General features: G+C 44.3%; 1 protein-coding gene across 3 annotated transcripts in view; it reads right to left on the reverse strand.

Moving 5' to 3' along the window:
- Nucleotides 1-11,433, reverse strand: part of LOC127005916 (uncharacterized) — a 150,781-nt gene that overhangs the window by 14,628 nt on the left and 124,720 nt on the right. For all 3 annotated transcript variants that reach the window (XM_050875312.1, XM_050875310.1, XM_050875311.1), the window contains one exon: nt 3,494-3,553. The gene's annotated coding sequence lies outside the window, so the exon portion shown is untranslated. The remainder of the gene's footprint in view (nt 1-3,493; nt 3,554-11,433) is intronic.

Raw genomic sequence — 11,433 nt, forward strand, 5'->3', positions numbered from 1 at the left:
TGTTAGCATTCACGAATCGTTCACAGGAGGAGGAAAGCTTTTGGGGTATATAGGATAACCTTGTGGGGTGTGTGTCGCGTAACCTCCTAATAAAAAAAGTGTAGGGACATAACAACAGCGACCACTTCCTTACTTTTTTATTATTTTTGTGGGCAACCTTGTAGATGACGACACACACACACACACACACACACACACAGGCGCATACACTACACGAAACTTATTAAAGGGCAAAGACAACACACACAGTGGCTGTCTCACACACACACACACACACACACACACACGCACACGAGTCTAGCACATGACCAGACCGAGCAGACAGTGGGTGAATGCCATCCCATCACCTGCGTAGGCACAATGGGAGGTGACAGCAGCCTCTTAGCCCTGCCTTCCCCCCTGGACAACACTCCTCTAATAGGTAATCAGGGTGGGGCCCCGCGGCGACAGTCTGACACCCCCACGCTGGTTCCTGCGGCCCCGGGCACTCCAGACGGACCCACCCGCCGAGTACCGCTGAGAGTCACTTCACCGCGGAACTCTCAAGACGAACCCTGATCAGCCTGCGTCTCCTGCCATGCTTCCGCGTCACTGCTGCTGCTAATGACGATGTTAGGTGTGTGAAGCTACTAAACACTGCTATTAGTTCACGCCTGGAAGTACTCTGGCGCATGAAAGTATAGTTGTTACTGAAAATACAAGCTCCTCTTTTATTTTGCTCTAATATCGCCGCTACTGTTGCCACTGATTATGCGAGTGTGTGAAGCTACTAAACACTTATATTACTTCGCGCCTGCATGTACTCGGAACCAGAGAGTATAGCTGTTACTGGAAATACAAGCTCCTCTTTTGCTTTGCTTCGTTTTACTCTTGTGTCGCCCCTGGTGTTGCTAATGGTAATGCTGGTGTGTGAAGCTTTACTAAAGGTTGCTGTTAGTGTACGCCTGCAAGTACTAGGTATCAGAATGTAGGCTATAGTTGTTACTGATAATATAAGCTTCTATATTATACATTATCTCGTTTTGCTCGATAATGTTGGTGTGTGAGGCTACTAAACACGTCTATTAGTTCACGCCTGATTGTACTCGGCATCTCAATTACTCTGCACCAGAAAATATGTAGTCGTTAATGAAAATACGAGCTCCTCTGTTGCACGATCTCGTTCTGTGCTTATATGGCCGCTACTGTTGCTACTGATGATGTAGTTTGTGGCATTACTAGTTTGTTCCATTAGTTTGTACCTGAAAGTAGACATGGATTCTTACCTATACCTCAGTCAAGGGTTAACGCGACGATGAGCACCGAGACTAAGCGAAGTTATAACATACGCTGCCAACTTATTTACTATACCAGAAAATCGTTGACTCAAAGTACCTACATCATGCTCTTTTTTTTACTTTTTTTATTTATTCTTGTCCTTGGTACGTTTGTAACCGAGCGTTGGTGTTGCGTAGTGAAGAACAGGTATTTATGAATCAAAGCCCCTCAGTCTACGTACTCGTGTAATCGGGTTCAGCATACTCGTAACCTTACAGTCGCCTGCCGCTGCCCTCACCATCGCGTCAGATTCACACACTGACAAATGTTCACGGTGATAATAATGAGAATGATGAGTGCTTGTTCTCGTCATAACCACACATCATCGCCACGGTGATAATAATGAGAATGATGAGTGCTTGTTCTCGTCATAACCACACATCATCGCCACGGTGATAATAATGAGAATGATGAGTGCTTGTTCTCGTCATAACCACACATCATCGCCACGGTGATAATAATGAAAGATGAGGAGTTGTTTTCGTCACCGCGACTTTATCATCATTACTATACTGTGTTCCAACTCAATGTCTTCACCCCTTTTGACTCCTCCGTTCCTCCGTCATCGCCAGGAATTACTACAGTACGGTGCAGGATGAAGGACTTTCCCAGCGTTTTTCATTTATTTGTCTTATTAGAATGTAGCCTAATACATCTAGCCCAGGGAAAGCTTCTAATTTCATCTCCCCGTCTGGCTCTGTCTCTGTTCCCTTCCACTCTGTTCATGGTTGTCTGTTTAATCAGTTCAACGCAGGATATAATCTGCCCACTTTACTCCATCCAGCCCAGAGAAAGCTTATTATTTCATCTGTTATCTGTTCTTGTTTTCTTCCACTCTTATTAGTTGTCTGTTTAATCAGTTCTACGCATGATATAACCTGCCCAAGTCCACTTTTCTCCATCTAGCTCCGGGAAAGCTTCTTATTTCATCTCACCACCTGGTTATCTATCCTTGTTCTCTTCCACCCTTATTGGTTGTCTGTTTAATCAGTTCTACGCATGATATAACCTGCCCAAGTCCACTCCTTATCCTTAATCATCAGAAAGTATATATCCAACTTTTGTCTGCTCTTTACTCCATAATACTCGTTTCCTATCCCTCTGTTATACTCATGTTATGCTAACCTTATATTTTCACTTCTGCTGCTGTCAAATAACTTTCCTTTTTTTCTTTCAATAACAGGAAAGAAGAGAAGGAGGAGGTACAGGAGGGTGTGTTGGGGATGGGTGGTGAACTGCCCTTTTAACCCCTTCACCCCCTTTATCTGCTCTCGCTACACTCCCTTTTCCCCTTCGTCACACCAATTACTATTTCCACAACCTACGGGACGCCTTCACATTAACCTTTTCCGACGAAACTCACCGCCCTAAAACTTTCTACGGTGTACTCTCGCTCGCTCGCTCCCTCCTACCTTCCCTCCCTCCCTACCTAGCTCTGGTCCCTCCTTTCTCTGTCTCCTGCCTTGTGTCTCGTCTCAGTTGCTACGGGTGACTGACCTTCAATGTTTCTTTGTGCTTTTGTGTTACTCTCTGACGCGGCGATGGTAAACAATCTACTTAATAACGGGATATCGGAAAGGAAGTTGACGATATAGGTAATCTGTGTGTGAGAACTAACATGTTAAGTGGGGCGACCTGAGCCTTAGAGGATGTACGTAAAGACAGTTGTGACAGATGTAATAGTGGTGGAAGTTATATGTTAAAAGTGTTGGTGTTGCGCTCCTTGATGCTGAAAATGTTGAAGAAAAGGAGGGGGAGGAGGACGAGGACGACGAGGAGGAGGAGAAAGAGGAGGAGGAGGAGGAGGAGGAGGAGGATCATCTAAGTTGTATAACCAGCATAAAAAGGATTACACACACGCACACACACACACACACACACATACGCATAAAAAAACCCCCACTAGAAAACATAGATAATACACACGAAGCGCTAGAAACCACCCCAAACAAGAACTAAACTGCTAATGATGCCAAGTAAGATAATCACCAGTAAAACAATAAACATGAAGCACTAGAAACCACCCCACAACAAGAACTTAACTGCTAATGATACCCAGTAAGCAAATCACCGAATAAACCAGTAACATCAAGGTATACAAGGTGGTCAAGGTGGTTGTGTCCCTGAGGTGCGAGGGGACACAACACACCACACACACCTGCCGCGCCAAACTCACCTGAACCGAACCAGGAAGTTGTCTTCAGCGAGCACATGGCTGGGAGAGGGACGACCCCATCTGCAAAGACGGGAAAAAGACATCACTGCAATGGGCTGCATGGACAGACTCTGCACTTTTCCGGCCACAAAGGTTAAAGAAAAGGTCATTCATCAAAGCTCAGGGGAAAGAATAAGAGACAATAAAGAGGGGAGATCAAAGGGTTGGGCACTGAATGGTATATCTGCGGTGCTCTTGTCGGGTCGGGTTGATGAGGCGTGTTGACTCGAGCGGCTGTATACAAGCGTCCCTGTACCGCGTGAGGCCGAGGTGAGCTCCGGCGCGGCGTGGCTGTGATGGATGTCTTTTCATGCCTATTTTTGCGTGCGGGGATGTGGGAACAGGAAGCACATGAGATAAAGAAGAGGCCACTCACTCCCCCTGTCCCGTGTGCCCGCCAGGAGGAGGAGGAGGAGATGGAGGGGGAGGGGGAAGGAACGGCCTGTAGCGTGACTGGCGTGATATAAAAGATGATGTGAGGAAGGGGAAGAGAGGGCGAAGAACCCATCATAAAATCACGTAGAATTGAAGGCTCTTAGTAACAGCAAGACGATAAAGAAAGAAAAGTAGAATCAGAAGAAATGTGAAGAAAAGAATGATTGGTATGACAAGGAAGGGGAAGAGAGGGCGAAGAACCCATCATAAAATAACGTAGAATTGAAGGCTCAACAGCAAGACGATATAGAGAGAAAAGTAGAATCCGCAGCAATTTGGTGTAGAGTGACTGGCGTGACAAGAGGAAGGGAAAGAGGCGATGAACCCACGGGAAGAGAACAGAAAAGTAAAATAAGCAACAATGTGTGAAAAAAAAGCGTGACAAGAGGAAGAGGAAAAGGGGCGAAAAATCCATGGGTCAGAAGGTAGAGAAGGGAAGATAAGAAAGCGTCTCTCTAACCCTCGCTCCTCCACACAGTCCGGGGAGGGAATGGCGTGGGTTGTGATTTCCCTTGCTTCACTCACTGCATGGTTTTGTGTCGCGTATAGGAGGGCGGCTTTACACTTTGGTCCCTGTACACACACGCTCACGCACACATGCACACACACAGCACCTCGCACCCACCCCCTCACATACGTCTCAGTCATCCCGGGTCTTCAAATACTGTCTTCTTTGCCTAACTTATAACCCCTTCTCTATTGCTATCTTTCCGACTAACGGCGCGGCGGGTTAAGGCAATCGAAGTGTGACCGGAGAGTACAACGGATATGCGTGAGTGTGCACGGCGACACTCTTTTTGTCTTGTTTCCTTCCAGCGGGGATCGAAAAGGCCGCCGAAACGCACCAACACACCCACACCCACGCCCACACCTACAGCAAACAAAGAAAGACACGCCCACCACCCGGCAGGAAGGTCCGCGTCTTGCTCGGCCCGGTAATTTTTTGTTTCCCGGCTGAAAGAAGAGGTTACTGTCCCATCTTGAGCACGGAGAATGGGGTGTGTGCCAAACCTCTGTGAATATGCAGTTCCAATTTGAAAACGAGGAAGGTAATGGCTCTCAACCTACTGCAGTGAAACCATGAAAGAAAGTAATCTAAGGGGTATATGTATGCAAAATCTATTACTTATTTGAAAGAAGTTTAGTTGAAGTACTAGTGCGTTGCCGAGGGACAAGAACAGACGGCAAGGTGAGGTGTTTCAGTCCTGGACTATTATAAAAAAAAGTTCTATTTCTCACTACGTAATCACCCGTCATAGCCTCGTACAGTAGGGAGGATGGATAGCACACTTCTCCATCTGAAACTGATCCTCTCTTTTTAGCCTCTCATTCTATAATATGGGAGCAGTGCATGGCTGGCTTTTTTTATTTCTTTATGTTTTGCCCTAGAGCTGCTTCCTCTGCTGTAAAAAAAAGAACTACATCCATAACGACACAACAGACAGTCGCTAAGGATGTAGTTGTTATTGTTTTGGATGCAGTTGTTTGTTTTGCATCCATAACGACATACCAAACAGTCATTATGGATGCAGTTTTTGTTTTGGATGTAGTTGTTACTGTTTCACATCCATAACGACATAAATAAGTCACTATGGATGCAGTTGTTATTGTTTTGGATGCATTTGTTACTGTTTTACATCCATAACGACATAACAAGCAGTCGATATGGATGCAGTTGTTATTGTTTTGGATGCATTTGTTACTGTTTTACATCCATAACGACATAACAAGCAGTCGATATGGATGCAGTTGTTATTGTTTTGGATGTAGTTGTTCTGTTTTACAACCATAACGACATAACAGGAAGGCGTACAACAATCACCTTTCTTCCTTCACGGTGCAGCTGAGTGTCGCCGCCTCACGACTGCCTACTCGCCGCCGTGACATGCTCAGGCGAAAGGCAGTCACGTCACGTCACGGGCGCCCGATTGTTTACATTTGTACCAACGCTTTCGTTTTCGCCACGCAGCATTGCCGTGTCAGTATGCGTGAGTGGCCGCCGAGTTACGCAAGACTGTTTACCGATACATCAAAGTCTGCGTTTCTGCCGCGTGAGACCTGCCCTGACGACTGCTTGAGTTACTACCGGGTCGTTTCTGATATATAAGAGTGTTGCGACAGAGGTGTTTGCATGGCATCCTTGACTAGCCAAGCTCCACCTTCCTGCCAGTGTGTTGGTTTTAAGCACTTTTATGAACACAAACGCACGCACGCACGTACCCTCCCTTCCCCCCCCCCTCTCTCTCTCTCTCTCTTTCTGTCTCTCTTCAATGAAAATAATGAGAGCTACTGTGGAATGTGACGAATAAAACTCAATAATTCTGTGGTCAAGTTTTTCCTGTGACATTTACCGGCGACATCAAGTTCTCCAAGACGCTGATAAACATAAGAGCGTTCTCGAGTTTATCGCTACATTTACCGCGAGGCAACAAGTCTAGTAAGAGGAAGTAAACAAGTATAGTAAGTCCTTTCAAACAACTTTCAAGACTTTACGAGAGTTTCAGTAAAGTGTGAAAGACAAAATAAATGAATGAAAAGATAAATGAATATGCAAATAATAAAAGAAAATAAGATAAATAAAATATAAGAAAATAAAAGAAGGGAAGATTAGAGGGGAGAGGAGAAGCAAAGAGAAGAGAAAAATAGGAAAATGAAGAAATAAGAAGAGTGAAAGACAGACAGACAGACAGAAAGGGCATTGCTAGAGAACGAGTCAGCATCGTGAGACATTTTTTATAGTCTTTGGGGTTGATCGGGGCGTCCATGGTTCCCTGCCTTTCACCATTATTTCTACACCTGTTCCATGCATGCAGGCGTTCCCGTCACTGGAAAGCTCACCATCACCGGGGCTCTGCGTGTCCGGGCCAGTAACATGTATGAGCTTTATAAGGGATGGGGAGTGTGTTTCTTTCTTTCTGCCTCTGCCTCTGTCTTTTTGTCTGTTTTTTTGCTAGCTGACGGTGTATGTGTGCCTGTCTGTTTTCCTGTCTTTGTCTGTTTGTTTGTCTGTTTCCTTCCCTGTCTGTCTCTCTGTTTGTCTGTATCTATCTGTCTTAGTCTAGCTACTTATCTCTATATGTCTGTCTGTTTGTGTGTCTGTCTGTCTGTTCGTCTCTCTGTTTGTCTTCGTTATTTTCCTATTTTTTCTCTTCTCTTCCTTTCCCTTCCTTTCCTTTCCTTCCCTTCCCTTCTTTTCTCTTTTTTCTCTAATCCCCTTCCCTCTCTTCTCCTTTCCTTCCTCTTCTCTTCTCTCCTCTTCTCGTCTCTCCTCTTCTCTTCTCTCGTCTCCTACTAGCAATACGTTGACTTATAAGGATGTTTTTACCCCTGAACTGGTTTGCTTCCGTCTCTTCTTATTCTCCAACATCCATTTTCTTTTTACTTTCTCTCCGCACCTCCTTTCCCCCTCCATCCCTCCCTTCTCTTACGGTTTCTCTTTTTTTTCCCCTTCTCTCTCTCTCTCTCTCTCTCTCTCTCTCTCTCTCTCTCTCTCTCTCTCTCTCTCTCTATCTATCTATCTCTCTCTCTCAACAGAAGAGTATAAATGAAGGAAAACTTGTATAAGGTCGTGAAAGAGAGGATGAGAGATGATCTGCGTCAATTATTTTCATTACATCGACAATTATTAGACTTTCGAGGCAAACAATTATAAAAAAGAAGCGAAAAATCTCAGTTCAACACGAGTAAAAAAATATATAAGGTACAAGAATACAAAGGTCAGTTTAATTCCCAAGATGTTTTGTTAGTATATTTTGGAAGAGTTTGAAGTTTTAGAATATAGAAAAAGACTTAGGAGAGCAGCTATTACGAAAAAAAGGATTCCATGAAAAAAAAAATATATATAAGGTACAAGAATATCAGTTTAATTTCCCGAGATGTGATTTGCTAGTATTTTCTGAAAGAGTTTTAAGGTACTGAATATAAAGACAGGTGTAGAGAGCAGCTACTACGAAAAAAAAAGGGTTCCAGTAAAAAGAAATATAAGGTACAACAATACAAAGAAATCAGGTTAGCTCCCATGATGTGATTTGTTAGTAGTTTTGGAAGAGTTTTAAATTTTAGAAAACAAAAACAAAATCCGTGGAGAGGTCATTAAAAAAAAAAAAATAAGAGTTCAAGACACAATAGGAAGTCAGATTAGTTCCCAAGATGTTTTGTTAGTATTTTTTGGAAGAGTTATAAGTTAACGAATAAAAAGAAAGACGTGAAGAGCAACTATTCCCCCCCTCCGTCCCCCCCCCCCCCCGAAAAAAAAAAAAAAAGAGTTCCGGACACATTGGGAACACCTGCGCTCCACCACCTGCACGGGACCTCAATTAATATGACAACCCCGTGTGTGTGTGTGTGTGTGTGTGTGTGTGTGTGTGTGTGTGTGTGTGTGTGTGTGTGTGTGTGTGTGTGTGTGTGTGTGTGTGTGTGTGTGTGTGTCGCTACCCCCCTCTCCCCCGGCTGAAGGTGTTCGGTGTACTCTTTGACATCTGAGTGTTTTGCATGAGTGCGTGTTTTTTTTTGCTTCACCAGCCAGCTTTCGTTCTTGCCTGCTTGCCTTCTGCTTGCCTGCCTGCTTACGTTTTTGCCTGACTTCCTTTTTGTCTGCTTTTCTTTTTGCCTGCCTGCCTGCCTGTTAGTCTGCTTGTTTGTCTGTTTGCCCGCGTTTTTGTTTGCCTGCTTTCCTTTTTGCCTGCTAGTCTTTTTGCTTGTCTGCCTGTTTGCCTTTTCACTTGCCTGCTTTTCTTTCTGCTTGCCTGTCTACTTCTCTGCTTGTCTTTTTGCTTATCTATCTACTTCTCTGCCTGCTTGTTTGGTTTCCTGATTTTTATTCTGCTTGTCCTCCTATTTGTCTGCTTGCGTTCCTTTCTCATTGATTGTCTTTTTGCTCTCCTGTCCGATTGTCTGCTTCTTTGTCTGTCTACTTGTGTGTTGTTTGTCTGCCTGTCTGCGTTTTTGCTTGCCAGTCTCTCTTCTTGCTTGCTTGTCCCTTGCTTAATTGCCTGGTTGCCTAGGATCCATATCTTGATTCACAGACCTATTGTTGTTGTTTGTTAGAAAGTGGGAAGGTAAGGCTCACGAGTTTCAATCTTGAGAGAGCGGGAAAGGTTGCTTGAAACGCTTACTAACTCCATGATAGCTCAGTGATGTTATATTTGCTTTAGTGAAAGACGGAGAGTTCGATGAGAGGACCGGAAATCCGTGTATGGGTGAGTGTGTGAGGCTAAACGAGAAAGCTAAACGTTGAGTAAAGAGGTGAATAGAGAGAGAAAGAAAAAGAGAAAGCAACACAGAGTTTATTGAAGACTTGGGTTTGCGTGGAAGAGGAAAACAGCCACGCAAACAAAAAGGGAAATGTAAGGATGTACGTATGGGTTGCATTTACTGAGTCAAGTAAAATGAATGTACGGATTTTTTTTCACCAAAGGAAGCAGCCCAAGGGCAACAAAAAGAAGGTGTAAAAAGAAAGCCCGCTAATCGCTGCTCCTACGAAAGATAAAAGTGAAAAGTGGCCTAAAGAGTAATAAGTATGGGCTGTTTTGTTGATTAAATTTTGCGAGTGCCTGGAATACTCTTGATACCTAGACTAGAATACATTTATTGCTCACCCTTTTAGAAACAGACAGATGGGGCAACGATACGAGCAAAAAATAACAGTTTACATTAAGCTTCACGAATACAAAACTGAAGTCGTGTCTGTCCGGCCCATCTCGAACATAAGAAAACAATAACAGTTACGGCAAGCTTCAGGAATACAGAACTATAGTCGTGTCTGTCCGGCCCATCTCGAACATAAGAAAACAATAACAGTTACATCAAGCTTCAGGAATCCCAAATTGAAATCGTGTTGGTTGGGGCATCGCGAACAGGAGCAAAGAATAACAGCTACGTCAAGCTTCAGGAATACAAAACTGAAATCGTGGTGTTCAGGTAATCTCTAACATGAGCAAAGCCAGAACCGGAGAAAGAATAACATAAGAAGAGGAGAGCGAAAATAATAACATAAGAACAGTACAAAGAATAACATAAGAAGAGGAGAAAGAAAAGCTTAACATAAAAACAGTAAAACTAATAGCATAAGAAGGAGAAAGAAAATAATAACATAAGAAGAGAAGAAACAAAATAACAACATAAGAACGGTACAAAGAATAACATAAGAAGGGGAGAAATAAAAGATTACCATAAGAACAGTAGAACTAATAGCATAAGAAGAGGAGAAAGAAAAGACTAACATCAGAACAGGAGAAAGAATAACGCAATAACACAACGCAATAACAGTTAGACGTCAAGCTTCAGGAATACAGAACTGATATAGAGTTTTGAATGCACTGGGGCACATCCTTCAGGAGACAGGTATGGAGGGGGGGGAAGGGGCGGTAGGTCTTGGAAGGAGGCATTGACCCCGGCAGGCGAGGTCAGGATGTGCATGAGTGAGTGAAGGTGTTGTGAGGGGGAAGGGGTGGAGCCACACGACCCCCGCCCCCCTCTCGCAGAACTCCTTATCGGCCCTTCGTGTTCGTGTCAACTTTTCACTGCCCATCGCCGCGTTGCTAATTTTTAGCCTTCCGCCGCTTGTCGTCCGCAAGTGCTGATTACTTTCACGCCTCTGATCACTTTTCACTCTTACAGTCTCTCCAAATATTACTTCCTTCGCTTTTTTCTTGCGTTTGCTTTCTCATTTTTCCCTGTCGCCGAAACCCAGAGTCATCGCTACGAGTCACTGCCACCACTACCACCACCTCCACCACCGCCTAAACCACAACAACAACAACAACAACAACAACAACAACAACAACAACTCCAAGGCCCAGCCGGCGCCCCTCTCGCCCTGGCTACAGTTCCGCCTGGCCGGGCTCGCCCTGGGCGTGGTCTAACCTTCATACTCGTTCGGCTGTTGAGCGAAAAGTCCACGCGTTATAAAGTGACTCAGCTAAACGCGCCAACAGGTTTTCTCTCACGTGGTGGCATTAAGTTATGTTCCATCACTTCACGAACTTAATTACCTAACTCGTTTGGTTTCTCACACCTGCTCATAACAGTTTATCATCATCAACGTTGTGAACACTTTTGGGATTAAATTTGATTACTCTTTCGGTCATTTTGTTATCTTTTAGGAATTACCGTGTTGCAGGCATTTCTCTTATTTTGTTTAGCCGACTACTATTTGGGGCATTCTGTTTTATTTTTGGATAGGGACATTCTGTTTTCTTTTAGGGAAGAGCGTGTTGTGGGAATTTGTACTTTTTATTTTGTTTTTGGTCTGTCTTCATTACCGTAGAAAGAAACCCCGTGTGAGGCTACAGACGTCAGACCTTCGAGACGGAGACACCCACGATCATACTTGTGGAACGGCGCGGCGCTGCGAGGAGTCTGGGGGCCCTTGTGTATACCCCACCGCAGGGACAGACTCCGACACGGGGAAAACGGAGCCATGGATTTTTCTCAGGTTATCTCTCGCAGGTTTCTTTAGTGGCTTC

This window comes from Eriocheir sinensis, chromosome 31 (genome assembly GCF_024679095.1).
Source record: "Eriocheir sinensis breed Jianghai 21 chromosome 31, ASM2467909v1, whole genome shotgun sequence".
NCBI lineage: Eukaryota > Metazoa > Arthropoda > Malacostraca > Decapoda > Varunidae > Eriocheir > Eriocheir sinensis.